Consider the following 18,299-nt stretch of genomic DNA (forward strand, 5'->3'; position numbering starts at 1 on the left):
TTCCTGACTCACTTTGGATTGATACCGCGCCTTGACTTGAATCATGCCTTGGAAACTCTGGACTTCTCTTGACTAGTGAGCTCTCTTGTGCTGTGGATTTAAGTTTGCCTGGTGGGTTTATTTTGTTTGAGAAACTTTCAAGTGCTTTGTGGACTTTTGGGGCATTGCTCTGTGGACTAACATTGGTCTGCTCATGGCTGCACTTGTTTGGGACAGTTCTGGGTTTTTTGATGAAGGGAATTGTTGCGGAATATTAATAAACTCACCAACCACAGTTGCATATGTGTGTGTGAGGGAGCGGGGCAGCACACTATTAGAGACCTATGCAAACAGATTCATTGTGTGGCAAGAAATGAGGCAAGGGGAGCCAGGCCCCTACGGCATCTGCCTTTGCTGCTTTACTATTGCTATAATTCCTATTAGGTAGACTGTACCCAGTTGTAGAAGTAATTTTATGGTTCCCATCAGTTTTATTTCCAATACCGTTAATAAAAAAAGATAACAATCCATATATACTATACTATACTATACTATACTATACTATACTATACTATACTATACTATACAATACAATACAATACAATACAATACAATACAATACAATACAATAGCAGAGTTGGAAGGGACCTTGGAGGTCTTCTAGTCCAACCCCCTGCCTAGGCAGGAAACCCTATACCGTTTCAGACAAATGGCTATCCAACATTTTCTTAAAGACTTCCAGTGTTGGGGCATTTACAACTTCTGGAGGCAAGCTGTTCCACTGATTGAGTGTTCTAACTGTCAGGAAATTTCTCCTCAGTTCTAAGTTGCTTCTCTCCTTGATTAGTTTCCACCCATTGCTTCTTGTTCTATCCTAAGTGCCTTGGAGAATAGTTTGGCTCCCTCTTCTTTGTGGCAACCCCTGACATATTGGAACACTGCTATCATGTCTCCCCTAGTCCTTCTTTTCATTAAACTAAACATATCCAGTTCCTGCAACTGTTCTTCATATATCTTGCGTTCCATGTCATTTGAATGCCTGCAATATATTATAATCAGATAATGCAGGGAACATGTCTTCTAAATCTTACAAGGGAGTATATAAATCTCTTCTGATTTTGGACATGCCTTTTTGGGAGTGGGTAAGGAGTGGGTAAGTAACATGTTTTTTACATGTTTTTTTTCTATCTCAACTATCACCTGGCCCTTACCCTTAGCTATGTGAGGCCAGGAACACACACATGAAACAGCTTGTATGGATGCATCTCCTTGACAGCAATAAGACATGTATTTTCCTCAAGTCATCGGGACTCTGCTTGCGCTTTATCACTGATCTTCGCCTACTTTCATAAAGTTTTGTTTGGAGTACGATCTGAATGACAATCATTACAAGAAACATGATATACAGGGTAGAAGACAGCACAGCCATTAATAGGGACCTTCTTTTTCTTTGGGCCGACCTTACAGATGGAAAAGAATCCCAGGCATAGATCAGAGGCTGGGTTGAATGAGGGACCTGGGAGACAAAGAAGTCCTGGGAAATGCAAAGCCAACAAACACTGTTTAAAGCATTATCACTCTGTACGTGTGAATAATAGCATTCATCCTCTATGACAGGGATGTCAAACTGGCGGCCCATAGGCTGGATACATCACGCACAGGCCAGGCCCACTCCAGCTCCACGAAGGGGAAAATGTCGCAATACATCACATGACGGTGTGACATCGTGAGTTTGACACCCGTGCTCTATGACCAACAATCTTTGCTCTTGCAGTTTTCTTTTGCCTTCCATTAAGTCTTGGCATGTTTGCTTTTTCCCTAGTACAGGTAGTCCTCAAATTACAACCACAATCGAGCCCAACATTTATGTTGGTAAGTGAGAATTTTTTAAAGTGAGTTTTGTCCCATTTTACAACTTTTTGCACCACATTTGTTAAGTGAATCACTGCAGTTCTTAAATTAGTAAGAGTGTTGTTAATTGAATCTGGTTTTCCCACTGACCTCGCTTGTCAGAAGGTGGCAAAAGATGATCATATGATCCTGGAACTCTGCAACCATCATAAATGTGTGTTAGTTGTCAAGCATCCAAATGTCAATCATGTGGCCACGGGGATGCTGCAATGGTCATCAGTCACTTTTTTCAGTGTGTTGTAACTTTGAACAGTCACTAAATGAACTGTTGTAAATGAACTGAGGACTACCTGTAGTAGCATCTGCTTTTGAGATATACAGTGAGTATTTACACAACTTTGCCATTTCAGAGTCTGCTCTAGATTTGTGAGATCATATGGCAATACTATAGCTGTTTTTCAAACCTGAAGCGACCTTCTTTCCTTCCCTCCCCCCCCAGTTTATTTATATTCCCTTTGCTTACTGTGGATCTGTTACTCAGCTTGTAGCTGTTTCCAGAATTCACAGCTATTAAAAGATCAAGCAGGATTGACAGAAGCACACTCCTTGTCTTTTTCTGCAAGAGGTCATCTGCCAGGGCAACCATAACTGTTTCTTCTTCTGGGATACAACTGGTCTAGTAGAACGTTCAAGATGAAAGATCATTTGATGCATTTTCAGCTTCCTTTCGTAGACTGTTTTTTGCGTTCATTCAAGCATAACAAACTGAGAAGAATTTGTAACAGTGTGTAAGAACCCTGTGTTTGCTGTTCCCTTGGATATTAGCCTTCTAAATTGTTTACAGTAATAATCATGTGTACAAACTTACCAGGAAAACCCTAACAGATTAAACACAAGTAATCTGGTATAGAAAATAATACAGGGAAAATTTAACACAAATTTTCTGCCACATGCCTTAAATACTATCTTCTGGGAACAATCTCCTCTTAAACAAATGCATGAGCAGCTCAAAAGCACCTGTTTGGAAGCATCATAACATAAAATGGTGAACTAGAAGAAGAAATGAGTTGATGCATCTGATATTTGGTGGTGGTGGTGGGAGTCTTCCCTCTATTAGCCTCATACCTGAATGCAAGTCCAATAATTTCTCTTGCAACCCCTTGTCAACTTTTAATGTAACATCCTAATTATATAGAAGAAAATAGTTTCCAGTGTAAATTCTGTGTTTAGTGTTCAATATTTGGGGGCCAAATCAGTTCTTAAACTGAGAAAGATTTGTCAATCAATTTATTTATTACCATTGTATGTTGCTGAAACTGGAGTAACTCCTATTTTTACTCACACCACCATCATTTAGATAATACAACAATACAGTCAAATTATCATATTATGTCTTTAAGGAGCATAAGATTTTGGAACTGTATTTGTGGTCTGTCCAGTCATTTGATAATATTCAATAATATACTTGTGTCAGTATATGATTTGTTAATTTGGCTACAGTAACTGAATTAGTTGAATGTGGGGAACAGAGATTCAGGTTAAGTAGGGGTTTATTTAATATACTGTTTTCAAATTAAGACTATATATAATTATTGTATAAATATTGATTTGCATATAGAGAAACCTAAGAATTTAGCGATGCATTGGAGGATTTATACTGCTGATTTCTGTAGAAAAGCAATTTGATTGGATTGTGGAACTACCTTACACTAGACATAAAATAGGCTAGGATTGTCTCAAGCCATATTTCTGCCTGAATGGCTCTCCTTGTGGCCCCTTCATTCTCTAAAGTTGAGATGAGAGATATGTAATACTACTCATTTTAATTTCTGAAAGCATAACAAGCATCTCTCCTTATGTTTGCTCGTAAAAATAAATTAAGATGCAAAATTATAATATATACCCAGTAACACTTTTTAAGATGAATGAATATTATTTAAAATGTGGCTATTTGAAAACTACTATTTGAAAACTTTGTCAATGTTAAAAAGTCATCCTCATTCCGGACATTATGCTTACAGTAGAGTCTTTTCAATGTTTGACTCTTGGAAAGTTCTCATCTTCTATTTTTTTTTAAATAAATAATTCACTATAATATAGGCTGTTACTGAACAAACGTATAGTGGCTACACTGATAATACCAGAGGTCCTGGATTAGTATTCAGAGTTTTGCTTTGAACGTTTAGTTTTACAAGACAAACAGGTAGACAGCTGATGGATAGTGGATGTGATCTAAACAATAAATGTTTTTTTCCCCTTAAAACATCTGGTATTCAGCAAATGGTGTTCCAGGAAACCATTTCCATAACAGTCTAGAATGCCTCCCTTAATTCTCGTTGAGAACCATAACATGCTGTGGCAACAACTTTGTGCCTCAGCTTTCTTTATGGAAATTAAATTTGATGCTGAAAAACATAATGATAATCAGACAGAGTTCAGTTTCTTTTTTTTTAAAAAAAAGACTGTTGTATAGATAAAAATGGCATTCTTTGTTAAAGTGCATGCATTTAAATAAATAGCATGATTTAACATGGAAAACATTATGAGAATTTATTGCAGCATGGAAAAAGTCAAACATGACAGTAGGATTTAGGCACCATTTCTGGGAATATTTTGCCTATAAATGTAATATTTAAAGATACAATGAATTACTATATTTTAGAGACTAATTCAATTGGAAGTATTTGAATGGGTTATGGATAAAGCCTTCCTAAATATGGTAGAAGCTAAAGCTACTTTGATGTATAGTAAGGAAAGGGTTTCCCAATATCTATCAAATGATAATACTTTTATGGCAAAATGGCATAAAAGATTTCAAAAATATACCCAAAGTATATGTATACTCTATGTATGAGGTCTGTACATCAAAATCAGATTCAAGTTGCTCTGAGTAGTTCTTTAGAAAAAAGACTACAGAAATATGTTTTGAAACATAAAACAGTGTGTCCGATTTATTAGGAAAAACCATGGGGTCATTTCCTCACAGACCTGGGCTACTTTAAAAATTCAGAAAGAGATGCTTTATTCATATTCCTGCATATTCCAAAGCAACTTGTTCAAAGGTTTTTCATAGCCATCATTAGAAAGATGGGATACATATTTATAACATGTATAAAGGTAAAGGTTCTCCTTGCAAATATGTGGTAGTTGTTCCTGACTCTAGGGGGCGGTGCTCATCTCCATTTCAAAGCCGAAGAGCACTGTCCATGGTCAGGGGTCACATCTCCGTGATCATGTGGCCGGCATGATGAAGGAGCACGGAACGCTGTTACCTTCTCACCACAGGTGGTTCCTATTTTTCTACTTGCATTTTTACATGCTTTCGAACAATAGCAATAGCAGTTAGACTTATATACCGCTTCATAGGGCTTTCAGCCCTCTCTAAGCGGTTTACAGAGTCAGCATATCGCCCCCACAGTCTGGGTCCTCATTTCACCCACCTCAAGGCTGAGTCAATCTTGAGCCAGTGAGATTAGAACCACTGAACTGCAGATAACAGTCAGCTGAAGTGGCCTGCAGTACTGCACCCTAACCACTGCGCCACCTCGGCTCTTCTGCTAGGTTGGCAGAAACTGGGACAAGTAATGTGAGCTCACTCTGTTACACGGTGCTAGGGATTTGAACCGCCGAACTGCCAACCTTTCCAATTGACAAGCTCAGCATCTTAGCCACTGAGCCACCAGAGCTTGTAGATTGAACAGATTAGTCATTGGTAGGTTTTTTTCATGTCAGGTTCCACCAGCAAAGACAAAAATAATGGGTAACTTTCCTCTCTCGCTTTTGAAAATACAAAAGCATGTGTCCTTTTTCTCTTCTGTGCTGGCATGACAGCATAGAATATGTTACTAGATGAATAGGTAAAGATTACAATAGAGCCAGCTGATTTTTTCCGAAGTACTTGGTTGCTGGCTTTGTGCATGCAATATTCTTATAGTTATACTTGAGCGTGGTTGACAAATAAATAGATCTGCCATAATTCCTCTAATGAAGTTCTTCAACCACAACTGTAATCCAGCCTTTCCCTGCCTTTTAAAAAACATTTAAGTAGGTAGTATGTACTGACTTGTTCCGTTTCTTAACTCTCTCTTTCTGAAGGATATTATTCTCTCAATGCCTGAAGAGTTTATAGCACCCACCCAACTTTGGATGATCCCCAAACTTTACAACTCAATATTTAGTACTTAGATATGAGACCAGGGTTGTCTCTGGACCAGGATATGATTTCCAGGCTAGACTGGAAATCCAAATTAGCATGCTTTTGAGTCAGAACTGACTTCTAGCAGCTGAAGTCATTACTGACTCTCTTTGATAAGATATTTGAATGGAGTTTGTCAATGATATAAAAGCAGAAACTAGAGGCAGTTTAATCACACAGAAAGAGTGAATAGAGACTGAATTGCAAATCATATTTATTCATTTGTTGCATTTATATGGCATCCATCCACCCAGCAACTCTGGGCCTTCATAATATCTGAAGAAGGAAGGGGTCTGGAAAATGAAAAGGACAAGGAACTTTTGAGGGTGGGAATGGAGGTGGTAAGGCCCTACAGAAGAGAGAGATAAGAAGTTTAAAGAACAAAGGACAATTGTTCCACCAATATACTGTGGAAGGAGAGATAATGAGGATAATGAGACAGAGATGAATGGGTGTAAATTAAATATAGGTATGTCTCTTTTTCTATTGAATACCTTTATTTCTATGGTTTATAATACCTCACTCCTTTTCTGTAGTTTTCATAGCACATAGGCTCACTTTAAAAAGGGATAGAATGGTGTGTGTATGTATGTGTGTATGTGTGTGTGTAAATTGTAATTGCAGTTGTTTGAATCTGTTTTTTAAGCAAACTGTTCATATCATTTTGTAGAGTTAGAATTCCCCCCCTATTCATCCTGATACCAGTTAGGTCATGGGTGTCAAACTCGCTACGTCATGTTGCTGTCATGTGACTTTTGCGATGTTTTCCCCATTCGTGGAGCTGGGGTGAGCATGGCCTGCCTGGCCCACAGGCTGCCAGTTTGACATGCCTGAGTTAGGTAATATATATATATGGATGGATGGATGGATGGATGGATGGATGGATGGATGGATAGATAGATAGATAGATAGATAGATAGATAGATAGATAGATAGATATCAAAATATATAATCTGATATAAGTTAAGTAAAATGTCAAGATATTCACAATGTCAGTCTTGTTAGCAAGACTGAGGCTTGACTTCCGGAGGCCAAACCCCCACCGTAGGGAGGAGGAACCGACCAGGTGGTTCCGCCCCAGGTGACTTATGGACCCGTTGAGGTTCCAGACGGAGCTTGGGGTTATTCCTGATACTCTCGCCCACAGTTCGGCAGAGACTCTGGTTGCCGCCTGGTATTCGGCGGCGTCGGAGTCTCTTGATCGGATTGCGCCACTACGGCCCCTCTGGGTCAGTGGATCCCGGAGACCTCCTTGGTTCACCGAGGAGCTCCGGGAGAAGAAACGCCGGAGGAGATGCCTAGAGCACCTGTGGAGGTCCGATAAGTCCGAGGCGAACCGAGCACTTCTGACTACCTGCACCAAGGACTACGTCCGGGCATTAAGAGCTGCCAAAAGATCACACATCTCCACCTTGGTAGCGTCCGCCGAGTCACGCCCAGCCGCCCTGTTTAGGATAACCCGCTCCCTCCTTAATAGGAGGGATGCGGGAGACCCCTTGCAGGGTAGGGCTGAGGACTATGCTCAGTTCTTGGTGGACAAAGTAGCTCGGTTTCGGTCGGACTTGGACTCCACCGCAGTAGATCCAGCCGAGACACAGGAGGATTACTTGGCAAATCATCTCTGGGTTGAGTTCCAGGATGTTGCCTCTGGGGATGTGGACAAGGCCATTCGAGCTGTAAGTGCCTCCACCTGCATTCTGGACCTGTGTCCCTCCTGGCTGGTTGCCAACAGCAGGGAGGTGACACATGGCTGGATCCAGGCGGTCGTGACCGCCTCCCTTCGGGAGGGGCACTTCCCCACCGTACTCAAAACGGCGGTGGTGAGACCCCTCCTGAAGAAACCATCCTTGGATCCAGCCATTTTAAACAACTTTCGTCCTGTCTCCCACCTCCCCTTTATTGGGAAGGTTGTGGAGAAGGTGGTGGCCTTCCAGCTTCAACGGGCCTTGGAGGAAGCTAGTTATCTTGACCCCTTCCAGTCCGGCTTCAGACCTGGTTACAGCACAGAAACCGCTTTGGTCGCATTGACCGATGATCTCTGGAGGGCCAGAGATGGAGGCTATGCGTCCATCCTGGTTCTCCTTGACCTCTCAGCGGCTTTCGATACCATCGACCATGGTATCCTTCTGCGACGACTGTGGGAGGTGGGGGTGGGAGGCACTGTTTTGCAGTGGTTCTCCTCCTACCTCTCGGACAGGTCGCAGTCGGTGTTGGTCGGGGGGCAGAGATCGTCCCTGAGGCCTCTAACATGCGGGGTGCCGCAGGGTTCGGTCTTATCCCCCCTACTATTTAACATATACATGAAACCGCTGGGCGAGATCATTCAGAGGCACGGGATAAAATACCACCAATATGCGGACGATACGCAACTGTATCTGTCCGCCCCATGCCAACTCAATGAAGCGGTGGACGTGATGAACCAGGGTCTTGAGGCCGTTAAGAACTGGATGAGTGCTAACAAACTGGTACTCAACCCGGACAAGACCGAGTGGCTGTTGTGTTTCCCTCCCAACAATTTGGCTAATGTTCCAACACTTAGGCTGGGGGGTCAAATTTTATACCCCTCAGATAGGGTCTGCAACTTAGGAGTCCTCCTGGATCCACAGCTGACTTTTGACCACCAGTTGTCAGCTGTGACCAGGGGGGCATTTGCCCAGGTTCGCCTGGTCCGTCAGATGCGGCCCTACCTAAACCGGGAGGCTCTCGCAACAGTCACTCGAGCCCTTGTGATCTCTAGGCTGGAATACTGCAATGGGCTCTACATGGGGTTGCCCTTGAAGTGCATCCGGCGACTGCAGTTAGTCCAGAATGCAGCCGCGCGAGTGATAGTGGGCGCACCGTGGTTCGCCCACGTTACACCCATCCTCCGCGAGCTGCACTGGCTACCTGTCGGTCTCCGGGTGCGCTTCAGGGTACTGATGACCACCTTTAAAGCACTCCATGGTAGTGGATCTGGGTACTTGAGAGACCGCCTTCTGCCGATTACCTCCCTCCGACCGATTAGATCGCACAGACTGGGCCTCCTCCGAATCCCATCCGCCAGTCAATGTCGACTGGCGACCACACGGAGGAGAGCCTTTTCTGTTGCAGCTCCGACCCTGTGGAACGACCTCCCCGTCGAGATCCGCACCCTCACCACCATCCAGACCTTCCACACAGCCCTCAAGACCTGGCTCTCCCATCAGGCCTGGGGATAGGTTCCCAATTTACCCGCCCGAGTGTTGACTGTTGAATGAAAGTTGTGTTTTATTATTTTTCTTTTGTTCACATTTTGTTTGTCTTTTGATATTGCACCCCCTTCCCTGTGATTGTAAGCCGCCCTGAGTCCCCTCAGGGAAAAGGGCGGCCTATAAATCTTAATAAAATGACTAAAAAAAAAATGACTAAAAAGCAACTAGTGTCATAGTTATGATCAAGAAAGGAAGCTTATGAGGAGGAAGAAATGGAGGTATAAATTGTCCTTCTCTGAGATTCTAGTACATATGAATGTTACTGCATGCCATTCCCTGTGTAGGATCTGACCTGCTTCTCAAATTATGCTTCATTTACAATGTATGCTTTTTGGAATGAGCACAATGTATCCTTGCTTAAAACGACTTTGTGACAGACACTATGACATTTCCCCCCTATATTTCTATATGTTGCGAGTGGTTTAAATGATGGACTTCATATAGAAGAAAAATATCTGTTCAAAAAAGATTTATGTAAGAACTCATAAAGCAAAACACACGTCATGGGTTCTATAAATTACAAGCCTACATCCATATATTTTTTAAAGCAAGATAATAAGAAAAACCTTTGTTTTAAACAAATGTTTTAAGCCAGAAAAGCTGTCACAGCTGGATAGAAAGAGATTACTCCCATATATCTATCCTGAAGAAAAACACCTGGATTTAGAGACTTAATGACAACTTGTTTTGAAAGGAACAAGAAGGTGCTTGAAGAATTTCAGAGGACTGCTCCCTTAGACTACTATTGATATGCTTCCTTGACAAAACTTTTGCGCGCACCGAACCAGCAGTAATGCCGGCAGCAATCCACTCCTGCTGTCAACCAATAAAGGTAAAAGGTAAAGGTTCCCCATATGTGCTAGTCGTTCCCGACTCTAGGGGGCAGTGCTCATCTTCGTTTCAAAGCTGAAGAGCCAGCGTGTCTGAAGACGTCTCATGGTCATGTGGCCAGCATGACTAAATGCTGAAGGCAGATAGAACACTGTTACCTTTCCACCAAATGTGGTCCCTATTTTTTTACTTGCATTTTTACATGCTTTCAAACTGCTAGGTTGGTAGAAGCTGGGACAAATGACGGGAGCTCACTCTGTTATGCGGTGCTAGGGATTCAAACCGCCAAACTGCCAACCTTTCTGATCGACAAGCTCAGCATCTTAGCCACCCTTCGTCAACCAATAGATGGCAGTAAAGAGTTTAAAACATTCAAATTCTTTCCTGCCAGCTAGTGGTCATATAGATTCATGCAGATACAATAGCCCTAACAAAATGGTGTAGTGAGCAGGGTCTCTAGGAATCAAAGAAGATAATGGTGCACGGACATTGCTCTTTTTCCTACTGCTGTTACTTTACTGCAAATAAGTCAGTACATACTTTTGTACTTGCATAAATGCAGACACACAGACTGAGGTTCTTGTAAGGAGAGAAGAAAATTGGACATTGGTGTATTTTCTATGTCTTTTCTCTATGCTAAAATCAGCTTGGTAGTGGCAACTCACAGTATTTTCTTTCAAATATGAGGCTGAGAATGAATATCTTTGAGTCTTTTTTCCAATTTGGTTTTCATGATAAAGAATTTCCTTCTCTCCCTCATTCATCCACTTCCATAGAACCTGCTAATATCATCAGGAAGGTTTCCATTTCAGCCTGCCATGTAACTAGCCCCATTACGCAGAGCATTTTGTTAGCAATGCAACTTCCAAGAAGATCTGGAGTAGGAAAATTTAGAGGTCAGCCGCTTAGAATTCTCCACTTCATACACCAGAGTCTAAAGGTAGCAGAGCAAATAGCACAGAGTTTCTCAACCTTGGCAACTTGAAGATGTCCGAACGCTGGCTGGGGAATTCTGGGAGTTGAAGTCCGGACATCTTCAAGTTGCCAAGGTTGAGAAACACTGAAATAGCAAGACTTGAATGGTATCTAATGAGACATGCTTAAGGTCCATAAGAACTGATAGCCAAACACTCTTCCCCCCCCCCCCAAATGACTACAAGGATTGTTACCATTAATTGCTGATTTCTTCCCAAACTCAATTGGTCAAGATTCTTCTTCATTGCTGCCCTTATCACTGGGGTTCCCAGAGATTAGATTGGCCTTCTCATTCTTGAGTTTTCAAACATCTATAATGGCTTAGCTGTTTTGGCATGGTTTGGGGATATGTGGTTTCTTCCTGCAGGAGGCAAAGACAAAAGAGGGAAATAATTATCTAACTGAGGTTAGAGTGGGAAGTTTGTTATCATGCAACTTTATTAATAGTAAACAGCCTCTTTTAGTTTGAAAAATATGGGATAATCCCAGGGAAGAGTTATAATAGGAAGAGGTTATTTAGCATATTATAGTTACACAGTAAGTGTATGGGTGCGTGTTTTATTAGGGCAATATTAAGATCTGGACTGCACAAATCAGACAACCACTAAATGGTAGCAAAATATTACAGCTTTTTTTTTAAATGATATCTTGCCTACTATTCCTTAGTTGTCTATGAAACATTTAACCCAGTTCATCAAATACATCCCGGGACGATGCTGTGACGACATGAGTTTGACACTCCTGGTCTAAAATCTCCAATTTTGAACAATATGGTAATAAATAATAGTTCAAGAAGAAAAATGTAACATTGGAAAGTTCTTGTTATAAAAATGCTCCTGCTCATAAAAGCTATAAAGAAATAAAACCAGTCAACTCCATCAACATTATTTCAACTTACTGAGACCAGCCATTTTAGAACTCCCGTTGAATCTTATTTATGACCTCACACAAGAATACAAACTGCTTTTTTGATGTCACAGCTGAATCTTTCCATTATTCACAGGTCTGTGGTTTAACAGGAGGTAAGCATGGAAAGAGACTATCTGATTATCTCTAAAGCATATGATTTATGGACAAATGTTGAGACACCTAATTAAGGTTCTCTAAAGAAACGAAATGAAGATATTAGATTCTAAACCTCCCAACCCCTTGAGCTGAGATAACTTTTTAACTTATTTATGTCACAATAAACTTTAAAAAGTGTGAATTTTTACTGCAGGATTAATTGAAGCAGCCTTCAATGAAATACTGTTCCAAAACTTATAATTGTAATAAAGTTATTTAGGAATGGGTATAGGTAAAAATATTTAAATCAAATCCTATGTGAAAAAACAAGATCCTTTCAATGTTCCTCTCAAATACAGTGATATATTTCAATTATATTGTTATAGCCAAAAGAAGATCAGATTCATTTTGTTACCACTTAGAAAATAATATAGAAACTTTGTAAATGGTTTAAGGATGGATTGAGCTATGCATATTTCTTAGTCTTCAGCTCATTTAAACTCTCTAATATGCAAACATAATGGCTACAAACACTGGGCTCATTAAACACTGATTTAAATATCTGCTAGGTTAAATCCATGAGAATGTTTGACCTGTGGTAAACTGTAACTTGCTTTCATTGTAAGTATATTTTGAGGTGGATAGGAAGGCACCAAAGAATCTAATTTCCCTGCATTCAGATTTCAGAATAATGAAATCTTTTGCAAGGCAGGGAAAAATTACAAACTGGACTAAACAAAGGAAGTATCCGCGAAAAAGTTATGCGATGTTTACAGGCATAGGTAAAACTATTTTAAATAAATGAGCAATAGACAATGTTGTTGTTAGTTACGAAGTCATGCCCGACCCATCGTGACCCCATGGACAACGTTCCTCCAGGCCTTCCTGTCCTCTACCATTCTCTGGAGTCCATTTAAGTTCATGCCTACTGCTTCGGTAACTCCATCCAGCCACTTCATTCTTTGTTGTCCCCTTCTTCTTTTGCCATCAATCTTTCCAATGAATCCTTCCTTCTCATTAGGCTCTTCTCCAGTGAGTCCTTCCTTCTCATTAGGTGGCCAAAGTATTTGAGTTTCATCTTCAGGATCTGGCCTTCTAAAGAGTAGTCAGGCTTGATCTCCTCTAGGACTGACCGGTTTGATCACCTTGCAGTCCAAGGGACTCACAGGAGTCTTCTCCAGCACCATAGTTCAAAGACAATATGGTATCATAAATAGATTTAAGCACAACTGATGGAAAAATGAAAATCTATAATATCCTATTCGGACTGCTTTGCATTCAATAACCATTTCCATTGAATTGAGCAGTGGAAAGTTAAGAACAATGAAGGAAAGAGCAACAACAAATGGAAATATGAAATTAATTTAGAGTTAACAACAGCTTTATATTTTTTTACTCTGCAAGTAATGATCGAGAATTGAATCCAGAAACATTCCTTGGTTGAAGTAGCAGGACTTAATTTCATGAGAAACAACACACACAGAGACTTACTTTTTAGATGCTAACAAGCCTTCTGGTTTGGCCACATTGTTCTCCTTCTCTATTTCACGAGGGAGTCCTACTGTTAAACCTTTATATCACTTAAATATTCCTTGCTTAACTCCGGGAGCAGAGTCCATCAACAGAATATTGTCACTTATGACCTTCTCAACTAGATGACTTGAAAAGTGACATTTTAAAATCTATTCCCGTGGAGCAATTGTATTCTTTTCTAAAATGATGTTCCTGTCTTCTCTTTTTAATATTGTGAAGTTATTTAGGATCATTTTGCAATTGGGCAGCTTAGAAATTTGATAATTAAATTTAGTGCCCAATATTCCCATCCTATTCTCTCACAATTTCCAAAATAATTGTTAGTTAAACAAGTTTGGTTGCAAGAAAGACTTACAGCTACAGGATCAACTCTTCTCCTGGATCTCTACAAAGGACTCAGTCGAGGGATTAATTTTGTGCAATTAATATAAAGTTTACAATGAGATAATCCCTTTTCCAACCCCATATGGAATAACAGACATAATCCTTTCAACATTCCCATTCAGTTGGGATGAATATACAAAGATGTTAAATATCCTGGAGGCTCCAATATGGAAGACCTTTGAGGTTGGCAATACATTGTTAAACCCAATGTCTGGGCTTTTAGAGCTGTATTGATTTCTAAATAAATTATTTTGTTTTGATATATTTTGTCCATCTTAAAGCTGGTCAAGATGAAGAAGGAGAATAATATAGAAGCAAATGTGATGATACATGAAAAGGCCTACAGCAAAAAAATGAGGTACAAATTAATGAAGAGACAAACAAAAAATGGAATTTCTCCATGGCAGAAAATTGAGAATAAAAAGGTATGAGATATGTTCTCGGATTCAATATTCAGAAGCAGAAGGTCTTTCTTTTTTAAAAAATTTCTCTACTGGCATTTTAAACATTGATTTGTTAGAATTTTACTCTGCCTTTCCTTCAGGAGTATAAGGTGGCATACTTAGCATATGATCCTCGATGGCGCAGTGGTTAGAGTGCAGGCTATTTCTGCTGACTACCAGCTGCCTGTAATTTGGCAATTGAAATCCCACCAGATTCAAGGTTGACTCAGGCTTCCATCCTTCCAAAGTGGGTAAAATGAGGACCCAGATTGTTAGGGGCAATATGCTGACTCTGTAAACTGCTTAGAGAGGGCTGTAAAAGCACTATGAAACGGTATATAAGTTTAAGTGCTATGGCTGTTGCTATCGCCTTCTCTCAAGTTTTCCCACAACCACCACACTAGTTAGGTTTGGTTGAAAGAGAGTAACTGGTGCAAAGTCACTTCTTGATCTCCTGTGGTTGAGAATGACCTGGGGTGTCACTGAGGCCAATCTAACCCCTCCACCATTTTTATTCTGACTATTGCTTTCTTGTACAAAATGCTGCATCATATTTATTGAATTAGCTTACTGCCACATCAACAGACAAAAGATGATAGCCTTTTTCAGAATGAGTGGGAGGTATTATATGTTCTTCTGTTTAATTTTCCAGTGTACTTTCTCTTGTGTTATCTCTCTCTGTCTCTCTTTTTTCAGCATTATGAACATAGATGATATTTGCATGCTATTCTAAATAAATGAGTGAGGGGAAAGACAAAGATTCCAATTTCTCTTAGTCCTCCACATCCAACCACAATGGAGCCCAAAATTTATGTGGCTAAGTGAGAAGTTTATTAAGTGAGTTTTGCCTCATTTCACGACTTTTCTTGCCACATTTGTTAAGTGAATCACTGCAGTTGTTAAATTTGTCATTTGGTTGTTAACTGAACCTGGTTTACTTGTCATAAGGTCACAAACGGTGATCACGTGACCCCGAGACACTGCAAAAATCCTAAATGTGAGTCACTTGTCAAGCAACCAAATGTAAATCATGGGACCACGAGGTTGCTGCAACAGTCATAAGTGTAAAAAATGGACATAAGTCACTTTGTTCAGTGCCATTGTAACTTCAAATAGTCACTAAGTGAACTGTTGTAAGTTGAGGACTACCTGTAGATCATATTTGATACCATTCAGTTTCCAATCAATAGAATACTTAGGATTCCACTGGAGAAAAAATACCTGCACCAGTAGTATATTGCAAGTAAAGCATTGTAGATTCTGTGATTCCTGATAAAAGCTGAAGGAAAGTTGGCATTTTAATCAACTAATGTTGGAGTCTTCAGCCATATCAGTGAATCAAGTCATTTCCACATTTATAGAAAGGCACTCATCATTAAAGTAAATTAGATCTCCCAATGGCTTCTAAGGGAAAAATGATATCTACACTCATTTTCTATCCCACTGATCATCCTTCACCCTTTGAAATAGTACTTTACAGAATTTTGTCTTCATCTGTCAATATCTTCTAGAATGGCATCCACAGTCTTCAGGAAAGAAATGAAAGCACTCCAACATTAATCCATCCAGAAACTCCAAAACCCCTACCACCGTCAACTGAAGAGGGTGCTGAGGATTTCAATATTGAGTTGACACATTTTAATGATCTGGTGGTCAGGGGCAACCCAACAGCCTGTTCTGAATACATGCCTTATTATAGAACTGATACCAATCTTGTGGAAAGCCCTTCCTGCATAAACTCAGAAGTGAACCAGAATAGCCCAGAGGGAGAAGATAGAGTTCAAAGCAATTGCTGTGTTTTTAAGTTAAAATACAAAGAGTCCACAAATGAAAGAGAACTCGACACTGAATATTTCCCATATTATCGAACATATCAAGAATATTTGATCTGCCTAAATCCCTCTGAAGAAATTAAAAGCAGAGAGCAGAATGAAGAGGCTGACGCTAACAGTGATGAAAAAACAAGGAGTGAAGCTGCTTCTAATGCTGAGGCTGAATACACTAATACAGTAAGTTGCACGAGAATGGCAAAACTTATTTATATTTGATCCAGTGGTCTAACTTTCCCAATGTAGTGATCTTCGGATGTGTTGCAACTAAATTTATTACTAAATTTATTCTAGAAATTACGGCCCAGCAAAATTTCAAAATTGTATTACAGCTGCTTCTTTCAAAGAAAAAGTGAAAATTACCAATACAGAAAGTGTATTTTCTATTCACTTGGGGAATTGGAATTAAGGCACCTAATTATTTTTACAGATAATTCTTCATTTTCAAATTCGGTAGTGATTACAATATTTTATATTTTTATAACTATCCCAAATTCTTTCAATTCCTTTAAAAAGTTGAGCAGACTTCTTCCAAAATGGGTTAGACACCTTTAGTTTGATAATCCTACTCTTTCTATAAATGTTTTGAAAGACTGCCCCATTTTAATTTTAAAACACATTTTAGGAACTAGTTGTTAGTTCACATAAAACCCGTTTTGACAATTTGTCCATTTTTTTGTTTTTAGGACTTTCAGGAAAGCAATATAACAAATGAAGATACTGGGCAATGCCTTGAGAATTTTGATTTCACTGAAACCCTTTCATCCACTAATTCCACAGTAGATTCTGGTGATTCTGAGAACTTTCTCTTAGAAGAAATATTAAGCCGAACTCAATTACCTTCTTCTTCCAATGGCTATTTTCCATACTATCGGACTTATGGGAAATTAATTGTTACTCCAAAACACTCAATTAACTTCAGCCCTAGTGGCAATATACTGGAATAGTTTGGGATGAAAAGGGAAGATATTAGAAAAGGAAGCAATTCCAGTTGTCCAGTCTATTGACTCCAGTAAGACAGAAATCACAGGCTTCTGTGTTTGTTTTAAAGATGCTTGCCTTTACAGGCCTAATTATAATTAATATTTAAATCTTCATATATGAAACTGTTATAGAATCTCAGGGGATTTTTTTAACTTAGAAAGACATATGAGTTTTATCTTGAATGATCTTGATCTCAAAATGGAGGATCTTTTGCAGAACAGAGTGGAACAGTGAAAATGGGGGGGAGGGAGCCCTTTCTTTATCAGAGACTATAGAAAGCAAAATATCAGTTAAGAAGGGAGAGAGGTTTGTTGTCCTTATTGGGCATGTTCTCAAATAAGGATGATTTTGGTTTTTCTAATTGTTTAAAACAATATGGAATTCCTAATATTGAAAGATTCCTTTCCTCCATATACACTCCAACCATGGAAAGGAAATATACTATAGCATGTTTTTTTAAAATAATAATAGAGTTCAAATGTAAAAAATGGAAAGTGAGATGCTGTAGATGGAAACGAATGTGCAATACATAATTCAGCAGCAATTGATTTTATTTTTGTATCACAATCTACATTATTTAATCTCATATATCATCAATTCCACCAGAAATAGTCCCTCAAAGCCTATCTTTCTCTGTAAGCCCAATTCCACCAAATAAAAAGGAAACAAAAAAGAATTTTCTGTACATCAGCTATTTATTTTTGCTGACAAATAGTCTCTGCTTCCATAGAATTTGAAGGGTTTTCTCCCTTATTTATTTTAACTTTGGCGATCATAAAGGGAAATAATTTTGGGGAAAGGGATCTGGTTTAACTCCTGACACTCAACCAGAGGCTTGTCTAGGTCTCCCAATTTTGCTTTTCCATCAACTGTTAGTACCTGGAATAAGTGTATTCAACCATATCCTTTAGGGCAGTACTCAAACTTGGGCTTCCTACAATTCCCCAAATGGCCAGAATTGAGAATTGGAGCTCACACATTAGATGTTGAGGAAATCATGCTCACTAAAAGAAAGAAGGCTTTTCATTACATTTTTATTGGCATTGGTTTAGCTGAGTTT

The 18,299-nt window shown here is 39.6% G+C and overlaps 1 long non-coding RNA gene across 1 annotated transcript in view; it reads right to left on the reverse strand.

Annotated features, from left to right (window-relative positions):
• Positions 1 to 2,117: 2,117 nt before the first annotated feature.
• Positions 2,118 to 18,299, reverse strand: part of LOC116502788 — a 56,827-nt gene continuing 40,645 nt past the window's right edge. The window contains exons 2-3 of the long non-coding RNA XR_004254588.1: positions 11,256 to 11,422; positions 2,118 to 2,595 (exon numbers count right to left, since the gene is read on the reverse strand). This is a non-coding gene — a long non-coding RNA (uncharacterized LOC116502788). The remainder of the gene's footprint in view (positions 2,596 to 11,255; positions 11,423 to 18,299) is intronic.

Source organism: Thamnophis elegans, chromosome 2 (genome assembly GCF_009769535.1).
Source record: "Thamnophis elegans isolate rThaEle1 chromosome 2, rThaEle1.pri, whole genome shotgun sequence".
NCBI classification, from domain to species: Eukaryota; Metazoa; Chordata; class Lepidosauria; order Squamata; family Colubridae; genus Thamnophis; species Thamnophis elegans.